A 15,848-nucleotide genomic window follows, 5' to 3' on the forward strand; every position below is an offset into this window, starting at 1 on the left:
TTGGTAGACGTGGCTCCATAAAAGGGATGCTCAGGATGGGAACTTGGTGTTGAACTGTTCATTTGGTAAAACCAACATAGACCCTATTGGTGGGAACTTGGGTGGAACTGAAGCTTTCGTCTGTGATTAATAGGAATGAAGTGTGTAAAAAAGCAAGGTATTGGGAAACCAGAGGCCCATTGCACTGATTCAGTATGGAAAATATGCTAATACAAAAATGTGCATTACAATAACAACCCTAGAGACTGTGCAGGAAGAAATGGTAGGTGTAGTGCTATCCCACCTACTCCTCTCCAAAAAGGAGCATGGTTTAAAAGCCAAATTACCTGAATGGTAGCTGTAAAGGAGACCCTTATCTCTGTATCTGCAGCAGATGGTACTGAGAATTGGTCCCAGGATCTGGTTAAGGGGCGACAGAACTGCAATGGATACTAAATGCACAGCCTTCCGATGCCTTATGTTATAGTCAAGGTAGCACAGAAGAAAGAGTGGGACATTGAGACCTGCAATGGGAAGATTTTGGTGAGTGGATCCAATAATCTCAAAAGTCCAAATAATACTGAATCATCTTTGCTAGAAAAAGGAGCCCCTTCCCTAGAAACTGAATAATGACCTCGCCTGAAGAAGGTGTGTTACATAATGAGGAAGTATATCTCTGAGCACAGACCCAGCATCCCTTTTTGCCAACTCCAAGGACTAGTGCTTTTTTCACTGACCCTCTTTGCTTCATCAACCAGGACATGAAGATGAAACACCGCCTTGGAAATGTCTCTACAGCTGATTGGACTTTTTCATAGAGAAGCCAGGGCATCTCCAGTCTTACACATAAAATATAAGAAACCTGGATTTAATAGAGGATCTAAGAAGTTCATGGTGGTACAAGGGGTAGACGATAGTGTCAAAAAACCTTGTTCCCTTCTGCATCAGTCAGGAGTTCATCAGAAAATAACTGTGAGGTAGTATTTGACATCATGCAATTACGGACAATGGTAAAACACTCTGTAAAACTGTCATCTTCGTGTCTGATGTTGGAACTTGAGGGCAGGCAGTAGAGAAGGAAGATGGATGCAAAGATGGAGAGAGCAGGAAGTGTCTGAAACCCATGAGGACAATCTAAGCCCTAACCTTGATGAAGTAAGTGTCCTTAAGATGTAGCCAGAGCCTTTCATCATGGAACCGAACACACACGTGGCCAGAAGTGAAAGTGAAGGAAAATCCATAGGACACTGGAACTCTTGCAGGCAGTGAGTTGAGCCAGCAGATAAGCAACAACATATGTGAGCTATAAAAGCTCCTGCTCTGACCTTCTGAGTGTAAAATATAAAATGGCTGGCACTTTACTTCTGTCTTTTATATCTCATGTGAAAATATCCTTTGTGGCCCACCTAAAAGGAAATCTAAAGGAAAAGGAATTCTGGGAAATGTATTCAGACGAGCAAAGCTGACACTTTACAATGCCACCATACCCTCCTTAAATTCCTTTAATTATTACTTTTTCAAGAAAGAACTACTTCCCTCCTGTACCATGCCATACCCACCACTGTTGCCTTTGGCGGTTTTCCCAGGGTAAATTCTGAGTACTAGGCCTGTGTGGTTCCCCAACCCACACACTGAGCTATCTATTCTTTATTTTTTTTTAACATTTTATTTTTTAAAGATTTTATTTATTTATTCATGAGAGACACAGAGAGAGAGAGGCAGAGACACAGGCAGAGGGCAAAGCAAGCTCCATGCAGAGAGCCTGATGTGGGACTCGATCCTGGGTCTCCAGGATCACACTCTGGGCTGAAGGCAGCACTAAACCGTTGAGCCACCCAGGCTGCCCTGAGCTATCCATTCTAAGCCACCTTTCTGCTTCTTGCCTTGAGTCAAATGCCACACCTTAGGGCTTCCTGAACATCCACTGAAGGGCAAGCAAATGCATCTCACAGACTACTCTGAGATACAGATCTTTCGAACCCAACCATGGAAGTTCTCTGCCTGCTGAGTGACAAAACTGTGTCACTACACAGCCTATATGAAGCAGGCCAGCAGCATGATAACTCATCACGTTGTGTTGTTTTACATTTATTTGTGTCTCAACTTCCCAGCTTTTAAATCCTCACCATCCCCCTTAAGAACAGTATATTAATCTTTGAGTCCTAGCTCTGTGCTCTAGAGAATCTCAAAAACAAACAAACAAACAAAACCCAAAAAAACAAACAGGAAATTTGAAGACCCATTTGAGGCTCTGGGTAATGAGTAAAAAACCCTCTACTTTACTTTGGTAATTCCTAAGTTCCACCTTTTTGTGCAAGTATAAACACAGAAAAGAAAAAAAAAATGGTTCATCCAGAGCTGGGTTTTGTCCAACGCCTTGATGAACAGACAAATATGCCACATCTCATACTTGTTATCGGTGAATGATATTTTAGAAAGAATTTTTTTTCTTACCTCCTCTCCAAATGTTCTGTCAGTAAAAACAAGTTTTGATGGAGGAAGAAGAGAAGGATAGTCTAGATTTTCATCAGAATCTAGGGAGCAACACAGACATAATGGACCCTTAGTAAAGAGAAGGAAGCACTATTTGACAGGGTTCTGATGCTGAAATGAAAGGTTATTTTTATTTTTTTAAATTTTTTTTATTTTTTTCTTTATTTATTTATGATAGTCACACACAGAGAGAGAGAGAGGCAGAGACACAGGCAGAGGGAGAAGCAGGCTCCATGCACCGGGAGCCGATGTGGGATTCGATCCTGGGTCTCCAGGATCGCGCCCTGGGCCAAAGGCAGGCGCCAAACCGCTGCACCACCCAGGGATCCCCTGAAAGGTTATTTTTAAAAAAAACTTTCTGCTTCCTCATTGTTTGGCCCAAGGTAGATCTGCATGTTAGCACCAGCATATTATGGACTTTTATTGTTTTCTTAACACTTAACCTACCTTCTGATTATAAACAAAACACTTCTGGAAGATTCATTATGGTATTCAGATCTAAAAATGCCATTGCAATATATAACCGCTATATGAGACAAAGAGGACCTATATACAGACAACAGGAAAAATAGCAAAAGCACTTTTCTCTACATTTTAATTAAACCAACATTTATTGAGCATTCCTTATAGGCACATATAACAGATAGCTCTGTGTATATAAAAAAGGAATTAGGACTGTAATTTCAATACAATGTGATGATGAGGGCTGTGAAAGAGGAGAACATGAAGGGTTATGACATGAAAAGCATCTATTCCTAGGACATCGAGAGGACTTCCAGAAGAAATGACAACTACCTGAGATTTGAAGGGTAATTAGGGGTTACTCGGGCAAAGGAAGGGAGAGGAGTGTTTCACAATGACCTTTGATGTGTAGGGCAGCCCAAGTGGCCCAGGGGTTTAGCACTGCCTTTAGCCCCGGGCATCATCCTGGAGACCCGGGATTGAGTCCACGTCAGGCTCCCTGCATAGAGCCTGCTTCTCTCTCTGCCTGTGTCTCTGCCTGTCTCTCTCTCTCTCTCTCTCTCTCTCTCTCTCTCTGTGCCTCTCATGAATAAATAAATAAAATCTTAAAAAAAAATAAAACCTTTGATGTGTGGTTATCATATCACTTACTAAGGAGTTAAATACGCTCTAAGAAAAAGTCTTACACATCATCTCTCACACCTCATTTCTTTACCTGCTCTACTCCTCAAAACAAAGAGACCAAAGAGAAAAATTCCTTCCTTTGACTTGAGCATAAAGACACTATCGCAAGAGCAAAAAGTAACCAAACTTGAAGCTTTTCAAAACCTGGAATGGATTTTAAATTTAAATAAATGTATTTATATTCTAGTGGGAGCTGCTTTTCTCAGATATAGAGGGTATTTTTTTTTCAAGTACACTTATTTGTAGCCCAAGTAATTTCTGTAGCTAAATGTGCATCTGGAACCTCATGAGGTGGTGTGAAAGACAGAGAGAAACAGTGACAAAGAGTGAATGATTTTCACTTATTTACATATTGAAAAGAGCTTGCTTCAGGATTCCCAGTATATTATCAGCACTAAGTTCTTTTTTTTCCTCTCTCTCAGAAGACTGAGGTCTCCTTCTGAGTCAGACAATAACATCAGCCAGGCTGTTGTTCAAGACAACAAGGCACTTCCCAGAATGCAACTGGGATATTACCTGCTCTGGTACTTCTGTATGGTTAATGACAGAAGACACAAAGAAAGCCAGCCATGTGCTATCATCTGTTCCTGAAAGCTGATTAATATAAGTTATATAAAACCAACTTGGTGAGATATGTCTTTTGTCTATTATTTTTGTCCATTTTCATTTTATTTTCATGTCTTCATTTGAGTCTTGAAGATGAACTATTAACAAACCACATTTTCTAGTCAATTTTGCAATATTTTTTCTAATTCCTACCTAAGCATCTACACAGGCAATTAAATGAATACCTGTTAGCCTTTTTTGAAGTACATCTGAATTATGCAGAAATGTAAAAACAAAACAAAACATAAAACCAAAAAAACAAAAACAAAACCCCAAAACTTTAAACCATAGCAGGTTAAAACCTCAGGGCAAGTCCTTGACCCAGGAAATATTATTTTCATTTCTTTTTTGTGTGATCCACACAGTAGATCATTCCTCTTCCTGCATCTTTCTCCTTATGTTTGGTATATTTTTCCAGTGACTCTTTGAAGCATCTAGTCTAGGAAAAGATGGTAATGGTTACTAGATGCAGGCTACTCTTAGCAGGGCAAGAGGGTAGATAGAGAGTGTGCACTGCATCTTCTCAGATTCCACATCTTTGTGATCAGAAAGCTTTGGGACAGTCCTACCAAACTCCTTCCACACCTCTATACCAAATCCTTTCCACCTTTATACTCATTAGACACTTTAATATTGTTCACATCAAAAATAAGCAACAGCAGCTTAAAACCTATCCCATTAGACTCTCCACTGCCCTTCATTCTTCTGATAACCCCAAGGTCACTCTTCCCATTATCTAAAGATTTTATGTACTGCTCACTGGCACTCTCTGTTATTACCTCATAAGCCACTATGGTCCCAATTTCATTCATTGTCCTCTAGTAATATTTAATAGACCCACATTTCGTTCTTAAAAGTGTTTCCATTTGATCAATAAATTATATAGTCACCTTGGTCATAATTATTGGTGTTTGTGACAGGCAAATAGATGATTCTTTTTTTTAAATATTTTATTTATTTATTCCTGAGAGACACCGAGAGAAAGAGAGAAAGAGGCAGAGACACAGGCAGAGGGAGAAGCAGGCCCCATGCAGGAAGCCCGATGTGGGACTGGATCCTGGGACTCCAGGATCACACCCTGGGCCGAAGGCAGGTGCTAAACCACTGAGCCACCCAGGCATCCCCTAGATGATTCTTTCAATCTCCAAACTCTTTATTTCTTGTTTCTTCTCATTTGATAATTTTGTCCTACAGCCCACCTTGATTATTCATCCCCATGATCCTACCCTAAATCTTGTCATTACCAAACACTAAATCCTCTCCTCCCAAATCTTAATTTCAGTCTTCCCAATCTCTTTCCCAACCTTTCCTATCTTTTCAAGTCACACACATTATTACACCAGCTACAATTCTTTCTCCCCATCATTGCTCACAATTCTTTGCTTCTATGAACTTTTCCTTTTCCCCTCACTCCTGCATGCTCTCATTTCTCAACCTATGCTGCTCACCCTAGTAGGTCCTTAAAAATCCCTCCACTACACGTGCCCTCAGTTCTCTGTTTCACTCATCCTTTATCTCATTCCCTTGGCTAAACCAAAACCTCAGTTTAATCTTAGTTAAATTAAACTTAACCTTAGTTAAGTTCCATTTTCTACCTACTTTACCCTTGTACTGGAGTAGGTAAGTGAGATAAGAAGTTGAGAACAGACACGCACATACATACACATGCCCATACACCTTCACACTTCACTACTATAACCATGATGACTGTACTTCCTTTAATTTGTCATCACTTAAAATGGGCCCCTAGTGCTGTCTGGCAATTATACTCCATTTCTCCAGACTATTCACTCTCTGGCTCACCTATATGATTTCATGCGGTCTCCTCTGCACTCAAATTTTGAAATTCTCCCTTATTCTCTCTCTCAGCTGATGAACTTGCTTCCTATTTCAATGAGAGAAAAGAAGCAATCAGAAATGAACTTCCACAAGTTGTATAGACTCCCTGCATTTGTGTCCAAATGTGATACATTCTCTCTGTCTCTGTCTTTTTTAAATTTTACAAACTCTAGAAAAAGCCAACACTTTCAATTATCTGTTAGATCTCACTCAATGACCAGTAATACCAGACCTCACCTTTTCTCCTAACTAGAGATAAGACAGAGGGGAAAAAAATAACATTTTAAGAAATACAGGGTACACTGAGAGAATGTGACAGAAGTCACAAAAAGCATCTGCGACAGTAGTGATTCCAGCTTTGTCCTCAAAAACTAGAGGATTACACACAAGATGAGTTTGGAATCCAACTGGATCTCCTGTAGGTAGAATCAATCCAAAATAGTAGACTATGGTGGCTACGCTATTGTTTTTTAGTTTGTATTTGTCTAGCTTTCCCATGATCAATTAAGTACTACTAAAGATTCATGTGGTTTAGATTATTTAGTTTACCAGATTGTTTTGCTCTCTATTATGGTAACTAGCTCTCTTTGCTTTTAATAGTTGAGCTATTAATTTAGCTATTAACTAAATTGCTTCTTGGCCTCTGCCTTCCCCTGGGCATTTCCTTTCCATCAAAATCAGAGAGCCCATTTTAATTGTAATGTTCTCACCAGCATCCCCTAGTAGACAGAAGAGCCAACACAGCTCTTTGTAAAGATATTGGTGCTCTCATTATCTACATACATATCAAGGCTCTTATGCTTGAAATGTTGCAAGACCTACTCAGCAATGAGCAATGATAAATCCACACCAGTAATTCTTTCTTCCACAATATATCAAAGTAGAAGAACAAAGTTTTATGTGGTGTTATAAAGCTAAACTATTAGTCATGTACCAGTTTTATTTTCAAAAATAAAAGTATGCATTATCAGTATATACTAGTTCAATTAATTATCATAGGTCGGGGAGGTCATATTTTGCTGGTTAATTTTCACAAAGTTAATGAGCAAATTTAATCTACATTAGCAGAGGAGTGAAAAAAACATAATTCTTTACAATACATATTTTAACAAATGTAGTTTTTATAAAAATTGAAGTTATTCATAAATTAATAAGTTAGCAGTCCTTGGAAAGTAACCACTAAATCAGTTTCCAAATATTATAGAAAAATTATTTTGCTCTTTTTAGTAAACACGTATAGAAATTCAACTTCATGTCGACTAGAAACAGAATAAGTGTGAATTTAACTCAAGCTTTATAATGAATGGTTGGTAAATAATCTCTAAATTTCTCCCTCACCAAAAGTAATGACTTTTCCATTCTCAAAAGCACTTGTGTCAATTACTTCACTAAATGTTTTTCAGTAAGTATCCTTGAAAAGTGTGAAGTTTTCAATGAGAATTTTAACCACAGCTAAATAAAATGATCTATGGTTTTTAATATTTTATTTTACAAAAATTAATTCCCAACAATTTCCTCTAGTGCAGGGCGCCAGTGTTCCATCAGCCAGCAGAGCAAATGGCTCCTTGAGCTACGTGTTGAGTCACAACTGTGGTATGTGTATACATTGCTAAATTCAACCTGAGCTAAAATGTTTCTTTCTTTGCTGTGAAACTTCAGAATTCAATTTCCCACATATTCCTTAGATTTTTGTTCCTATTCATTACCAGAGCTGTACAATTATTAGTTTCTCACTTCTCCCCAGATTTGGTTTTAGAGTTGGCCCGGTAGGTCCCGTTGGGATCTGACTGTACCTATATATCTGGTTGTTTGGAGGGAAGGAGGCATAAGGAGAACTGAACTGTATTCCTTTTGCAAGGCAACTCCCATAGATGATGGAAGTATAATATCTTCAAGCAAGAGAGGATATCCTTCATCAAACAAGGGGAGAGACGTGCTGAAGTGATCAGCAAAGGCTCAGTGGGGGATGAGAGTCCTTCAATTACTCTAATTGGTCCCCATCTTAATTACTGAGGACTATTCTTACCTAATGAATACTCTAACACTCACATAAGTGACCTGGTGAAGCTGTGCTTCAAATAACAATGTATTTTCAGCAATATGCTGCATCACATTTTTAGCTTGAATTTAGTTACCTTAGCTCTGTAACAGATAAGAAGTTCCTGTTGACAGAGTCATGGTTAATCTCCTTTTTTCAGTGTATCCCTGTGACAAGAACTTGTGGATGCGAGTTTGGTTATTCTAACTGCAGCATTATTGAAAGTAGCTATTGCTGTTTATAATGTAATATGGCAAAATTACCACGACCCCTCCAAACCTTGACCTCAGTAAGCACTCTGCTCAAGGTGACTGCTGATGATAATTTAATTAACTTTTTGGCCGCTGTTGAGAGTGAGCTTCCAGAGTATCACCACTGGATGTTAACAGGATTTTCATGATCTTTACCAAATCCAGAATACATGGCCCATCCTAGATTCCCTCTAGCTTCATTTTCCTGAGGGAATTTCAGCAGAAACCCAATCTTTTATGGCAAAATGTATCCATTCCATGTTCTTGAGTGCAAGGAGAACAACAAACTCTAGTGAATTTAAATAGAAAAGGAATTTGTTATAAGAGGAACAGGTAGGTCATGGGATCAGTGAGATGCTTGGATAGTACAGGCTTAGATGTTGGGCAGTGCAGTGTCTAAGGAAGGCTAGACGGTGGGACAGCCAAGGTGACATACAGAAGAATCACAGCTATGCTTCTGGCAAAACCACGACTTGACACACATCACCATAGTTGCTTGGACTTTGTGCTCAATTCTTTTTTCAGCAAAATTACTAAATATACCATAGGACATGTTTGATGACATTGAACAGTACTAGATAAGCTATTGAGTGAATAAAGCAAACTGCAAAAGAATACATATAGTATAAAATATTGATACTAAAACCATATATAACACAAAAACCATATTTCTGTGTATTCCTTCGTGTAAGATTTTGAGAAACTATTTATTGAATTGATAGAATAAATGCTTCTAAAGAGGACAATGGAACTATATATGATAGTTAAGGGGTACTTCCAATTTATTTCTGATGTTTGAACATTCTTAAAATGTTTATTTATTTATTACCTATAGAATTAAAAATAATACTTAATTTTAAGAGTTCCCCTGCTGGTTTAATTGCAGAAAAATAACAAAATTTATTAATATAATTATACTACAGTCACCAAGTACATCTGCTTTTATACACATAAAGAAATGAGCCATGTATACAAGACTAATTTTCCCAATGAAGCTAAGTAAACTTTTCCCTAATAGTTGAGGGAAAGATTCTCACTTGAAATATGGGATGTGATAATATTTCTTCATTTAATTGATAATGTCAATTGGAGACCATTTCTATCATGCTAAGCAGTTAACTCAAGCAGCAGATATCAACCATCTTTCAGGACAAAAATTCATAATACTTAATATTCATGATAAGATGTCAGATTTTTTTTTTACCAAGACCAAACAAGGCTGCAAATGGCTTCATCTCCCCAAAACCTGCCTTTTCCCATTTAATTATTTTTCTTTATTCATTCAGAAATAAATTTATGATAAATTTTGGACCAAATTTTTTAAATCATATCCAAATTATAACATGGGATGTGCTGAAATACAATGCAGAGTTGAATGCAACCAAAGGTGAGAATAGGAGTCCACCTACTAGGTTTCCACAGAGAAAGATTTGCTGGGGGAGCACTCAGAAGAACTGTGAAGGTATTTTCCAGTAAGAAGTTGCTTTATCATTCCTGTGTCCACATTTGATCCAAATATTCGTAAGCATCTGCTATAACTATCAAACATTTGTTACCATTTCAACGCCCTTCTTTCCATTAAGCTTTCTCAATTTAGCAGAAAGAAAAAGTTAATAAACACCATCCTCATGTGGAATGTGACCTGGAATTTAAGCTCACTATCATCAAGTCCAATAGACAAACTGTGATAAAAAGTTTGGAATACATTATCTCTCTAAATCTGGGGTTGGAAAGTATTTTCTCTTTTCTTTTTAAATTTTTATTTACTATTATTATTTATTTATTTATTCATGAGAGGCACAGAGAGAGAGAGGCAGAGACAAAGGCAGAGGGAGACGAAGGCCCCCTGCGGGGAGCACGATGTGAGATTCAATCCCCAGACAGAGGATCACACCCTGAGCCAAAGGGAGATGCTCAACCTCTGAGCCACCCAGGTATCTCTCCATCATATTGTATTGGCTAAAGTGACGATGGGCCAGTTAAGGTTTTTGTGTCATTGTAGCACAGAAACAGCATTCAGCAGCAACACCTAAATAAATGTGTGTAGCTGTGTTTCAATAATACTTTATTAATGGGCACCAAAATTTGAATTTCCAATAATTTTCATGGGTCATGGAGTAGTACTTGTACTTTTTTGCAGCCATTTAAAAATGTAAAAGGCATTCTCAGCTCTCTTAGCTTGCAGGTCATGTAAAAAAGCAGGTGGCAGGTGGTATTTGGCCTTGGGCCATAGTTTGAGCACCCTTCCCCTAAACTGCAGAAAATGATCACTAAAGTTTAAACCATGATTTACTTCTGTATATTACATTATGACAATAATTTTTAAATTTGTCTAAAATTAGTGGTTCCCGTGTGGGTCAATTAATATATTGCCAGTAAAACACAAAAACAAATGCTGCTTGAATTGTCTGACCTTGGGTGAGTTTAGCTGTAAAAATAGGATAATCACAGTATTTCTCTTCACAGACCTTTATGATGAAGAAATAAGCCAGAGCATTGAAATCACCTAGGACAGGGAGCTGGTACATAGTAAGAGTTCAATAAATGATAGGTTATTAATAGGCTGCATGCAAGTCTCTGACTCCATGAGCAGGCACATCCTTAATGTGAAAACAGACGCAGGTAGTGATAACCAGCAGATTCCTACTATTCCCATTCCATTGGCAAGATCATCCCAATGGTGAGAAGGATGCAATTAAACATTCAATTCATCCAACTCTCCCCCCCCCCCCCGATTCTCATTCGCTACTCATGAGAAAACCTCCTGTAACAATGATGTTAGATGTTCATGTAGTCAATTTTCAGATAATCTCAGGCTCTGCAGTACTATGATAGTATTGCAAATACTCACTTTTGCAACAAGTTATTAGCCTAGTTCATGAAAGAGGATCCCAAAGGTTGAATTCAACCATGGTATTCTAAAAATGAGGTTTCTGTGGTTGAAAGCTGAGGGGCAGCCCCTGAAACTTGGTAAATTCACCAAGGTAATGAGAGACAGTCATGAAGACCTCTTATCATTATCCTAGCATCACCTTCCCCAAGTAGATGCTGAATAAGCTCTTCTGGCTGTATCATCTCCCTCTGGATCTGGGCTCCTTCTGCACTCCAGGTCCTTTGCCTGGGTACTAGAAGTTCCCATGTTAGTGTCTGCAAAAGGTTAGGTGATGAGATATGGAGTGTCTTTTGGTAATCACATATTTTAGGTATTTGGTAGCTAAAACAATATTTTAACTGGAAAGAATGAATTTTTAAAGGGACGATAAAAGAAAATAAGTAGAAGAGAGAGGTATTATCTTTACACCTACATTATGAATTCTGCTTTGGTCAGAAATATTTACTAATATTTACTAAAACACCATTAAACTCCTGCTATTTGAGATTTTTAAAAATACACATTGTATCCCTGTAGATAACAGCAAACTGTTCTGGTGTGTTATTGGTTGGTGGTTGTCAACATGAACCTCAGCTGTCTTTTGGGGGATCATTCTAGACTGTGGGAAATTGTGCTGCACTGACTAATGACCAATTTGTGGTAGTACATGGAAGGCTGTGTCTGCCTCACAGAAATTCTCATTAATGCCTTAATCTTTCTCCTGCAACCTGATTGCATCTGTAAGCCTTCTCATCTAATATACTTCTAACCTAATGAGTGGGCAGTGATAATTTTTGGTTAGGTTTTCATGATAAATGTGTTTCTAATTTATATATATATATAGTTTTTTTTCTTTTTCTATGCAAGACAAATGCATTTAGCTCGCAAAGAGAGCTAAACACTCTCAGGGTAACTGACTCATTTAGCGGTGCTTGGCTTCCTGTGCTTGTCAGCGGCAGGTGACATTTAGCACAGGCTTTATCTCAGTTGTGGTAATTACTGAGCTGACATGAGCTCTCATACACAGCACAGATTGTTTTCAGCAGATGTAACCAAGCAACTCTGCTTTCTCTGGAGCAGTTATCTGGCTTTTAAATTGTGGCATTCCACACAGACACAGACACACACACACACATACATACACACACGCAAATAGTTTAATGTCATTTTTATGGAAATACTCACTCTTTGTTGCTCTGACTATACTGATTTATGCCATGAGGTGGTGGAATGGGATATCCTCATTGTATGCAACTTCTGCATTACACGCTGGCAGCGAATCCTATTAACAGAAAGGTTATTGTTATTGTAATGTATCTCAGCAGTGTACCAAATGCTACTTTAATGATGTAATTAATATGCTTGGATTTACCATTTGATGTTCTTAGGCACCAATTGTGTTACTGATGGGATAGCAATGATTATGTTTTAAAAAAAAATTGGTGCGAACAGCATGTTTTTTCCTTAGAGAAGTTGGAATGGAAAAAAATATTTTAATAAAGGAAATCACGTTCCCTAACCACCCTTAATTATTTGCGTCAGACATAGCTTAATGATGCAGCAAACTTCAAGATAATCCTTAAATTCAAACAACTTAACATTATTTATATTCAATCAAATCACTTATCCTGAGAACCCAGAGAAGAGAAAAATAATAGTCTGGCCTTTTAATATTTTCAGTTTAAATTGATATTCTCATATTACCAGACTCTAAGATTTCTCTGGCCAGTTAGCAATTATATTTTAAAAAAATACATAATTGTCCAGAACCATAACTCAAAACATGTCAGTTACATTAGCTTTGCTATAAACTCTAACTATATAAATGTTCAAACTTTCATTTAGCCGAATTGCGTGACCAGACATCATGCTGTTTAATGGATTGAGACAAGAAGTAGAATTACTAATAATAAATTACTACATTGCAGATCATGAAATATATGCAGGCTTCAGCCCAAGAATTCTGAGCAAAGTGATACAGTGATGGCAGTTATATTTGAAAGAGGCTCAGGTCAGGTCGGGGCTGAGGAGAAATGATGAATGAGAACCTAGCTAGTCAGAGGAGAGTTACCCAGTGCTGCTGTGACAGAGAGAGGGAAAAAGAGAGAGAGAGAGAAAGAGAGAACTTGGGTATATGACTTGTGAAAATTGTTCCTTTTGTTAAAAAAAGAAAAAAGAGGAAAAAACATCTCAGAGGTATTTCTGAGACCTTTAAATGTTATAATAAATGTTGGATGATTTGAGGTTGAGCCAGATTGTAATTATGCAAAATAAAGCTTTCTGTTAAGTAGAATTTCCATAAGAAATTTTAACCTCTGGCATTTAAGCAGGAAGGCAAGGGATGAAGTGCCATCATGAATAAATGTTAAACCTGAGCAAGATACGGACTTATCAAAAAAAAATTGAAAAGAACTTTCTAGCCTGCCCTCCAATTCCATCAAGGGATTAAATGTATTGTATAAAAGTACCTGCCATTTAGTATGCTGATCAGGGATGTGAAGTAAAAATACTGACAGTTAACCTCATAGAGTACTTTTAGTTCATTAAGAGGGAAGCTGTCTTTTGATGGAATTTGTCTACGTTGTACAAGTCACTTTAAATGGCTGCTGTCTTTTAAGTTTGCATTTGCTCATAATATCATTTTTCAAACAAATGAATGTTGATTGGAATTAAAATTCCATTCACTTGATGTGGACTCCGCATCCATGTGTCCAGTAGCAGATTATTTCAAATTCTTGTGTCAGATGATAATTGACCTCATGATTATAAGTGATGCCCTAAGCCTCCCATTTCTATCTCAATGCACATATTCACAATGCACAGAGAGGGAAAACTTTTGTACTCTTTCTGTCAGTATTTCCTCTGCCCACAAAGAAAGGAAATCACAGGGCCAGACAATAAAGAGAGAAAGATTTTGAGTAATAAGAAAACCTAAATTCAGATACTGGCTGGCAGTCTACCACCTTCCCAGATGTGGGCTCCTTCATTCTAGAAAGTCATTGATATTTGCCATTTCCCTCCCCTGCAGAGTGGTTAGCAAATAATCATGCTGATGTGTCTGAAATCTTTACAGGGAAGCCTTGATATTACTATAAAGAGTTATCACTGAAGCTGAATCTCAGCAAATCTCCTAACAACCATTCCCCTTATAAAACATCTACCCTCTTTGAAAAGTTAATTTCAAGCTTAAGCAAAAACCACCATAAGAACAGGGCTGAAAACTGAATCCTTCCACTTCCTTATAGACCACAAGAGAGAGGCAAACCATTCTGTAAGTATCCTCCCAGTGAGATGAAAGAGAACAGACCCGTTACACAGCATACACCAGGCCACCAACCCATGCGATCAATGCACAGCTGTGGGCTGGCTTTGGAGAGAGACCCTGTCTCACCGCCTGTCACTTAGAGGTCATAATATTTTAGTGGCTCTTCTCTCTGAATAGAATAAAATGTGCAGATAGTTAAAGAGAATGAAAGTTCAGTTTAAAGCAATGGAGTGGAAGGAAGGGTAAAAAGGAGTTGATGAGAACCAAATGTCTCCCATATGGTTCTGCATAGAGCTGCTGGAGGGCCATATAAAAAATTAATCCAACTCATATAATTTTGCTAAAAGCCAAGTATGTACACGTAATGAAAATGCAACTCAAACATGACACATCTGGGTTTTTTGACAACATTGTGGGATGCAGCGTTACTCTGCCTTAATAATTGATTCTTTGGCTTGCAATTTATTGTGTTTTATTCCCTTCCATTTTAGGACCTGACATAGTTGGGAATAGAAGAAATGTCTCTTCCTATCTTGGGAAATAAAAGGATTATGAAAATTTACCATCCCTCCAAGTGATATCACTTTCTTATATATGTGTACTCAGTGATGACTACTTTTGCATGTTAAGAGATAAAATGAATTCTTCTAAGAGGTAACAAAGCCTTGTAATCTATTGATGGAACATTCTGGGAAGTTCAAGCTCTGTTTTCTGCCCTTCCTCTTCACCTAAATAGTCGAGATGGCAACATTTTAGAGAGATGCTCTTACAGATAATTTTAGTAAAAACAAATAATGGAGAGCATGGGCTTGAATAATATCAGATGTGGAAGCAGGACCATTCTTAATTGCACACTGATTCCAATTCCATTCGTCTTTCTCTGGAAAACAGACAGAAAGAAATTAATCAAGTTGTAGCATGAACTAAGAGAAAAACTCAAGGCATACATGCCAAACTAGAAGCAACACATAGGCACACACAAAGACACTGATTGGTTTAACAGTAAGGTTTGTGCCAATCAGTTCTACAGATTGGTTTTATTCATATTTACTTCCTCCCAATGCAGGACAATGTTTAAGACATCGTGGCACTTGATGAGTTAATCCTCCATTTCATGTGCCTACCATTTCAAACTTAGCTCCTAGATATTGGAGATTCAGAAGTGATGAGACCCAAACCCCACCTTATGAGAGCTCAAGTTCAGAGGGGGCATGTCTGGGCCGACAAGCAATTGTAGAACACCAGGTCAGTCCATTTCAAAGGTTCCCATAGGGAACAGGTGTCCAGGCAACAGGGGACATTTGGGACATCTTCTGTTCCTAACTCTCAATAAGCTGATGATAAGTGGATCCCATGACT

At 38.0% G+C, this 15,848-nt stretch overlaps 1 long non-coding RNA gene across 2 annotated transcripts in view; it reads right to left on the bottom strand.

The window, feature by feature from the left end:
- The window catches only part of LOC118350176 (uncharacterized), a 323,534-nt gene that overhangs the window by 27,588 nt on the left and 280,098 nt on the right, over positions 1-15,848 (bottom strand). For both annotated transcript variants that reach the window (XR_007413936.1, XR_007413938.1), the window contains exon 8: positions 12,410-12,506. This is a non-coding gene — a long non-coding RNA (uncharacterized LOC118350176). The remainder of the gene's footprint in view (positions 1-12,409; positions 12,507-15,848) is intronic.

Source organism: Canis lupus, chromosome 11 (assembly GCF_003254725.2).
Source record: "Canis lupus dingo isolate Sandy chromosome 11, ASM325472v2, whole genome shotgun sequence".
NCBI lineage: Eukaryota > Metazoa > Chordata > Mammalia > Carnivora > Canidae > Canis > Canis lupus.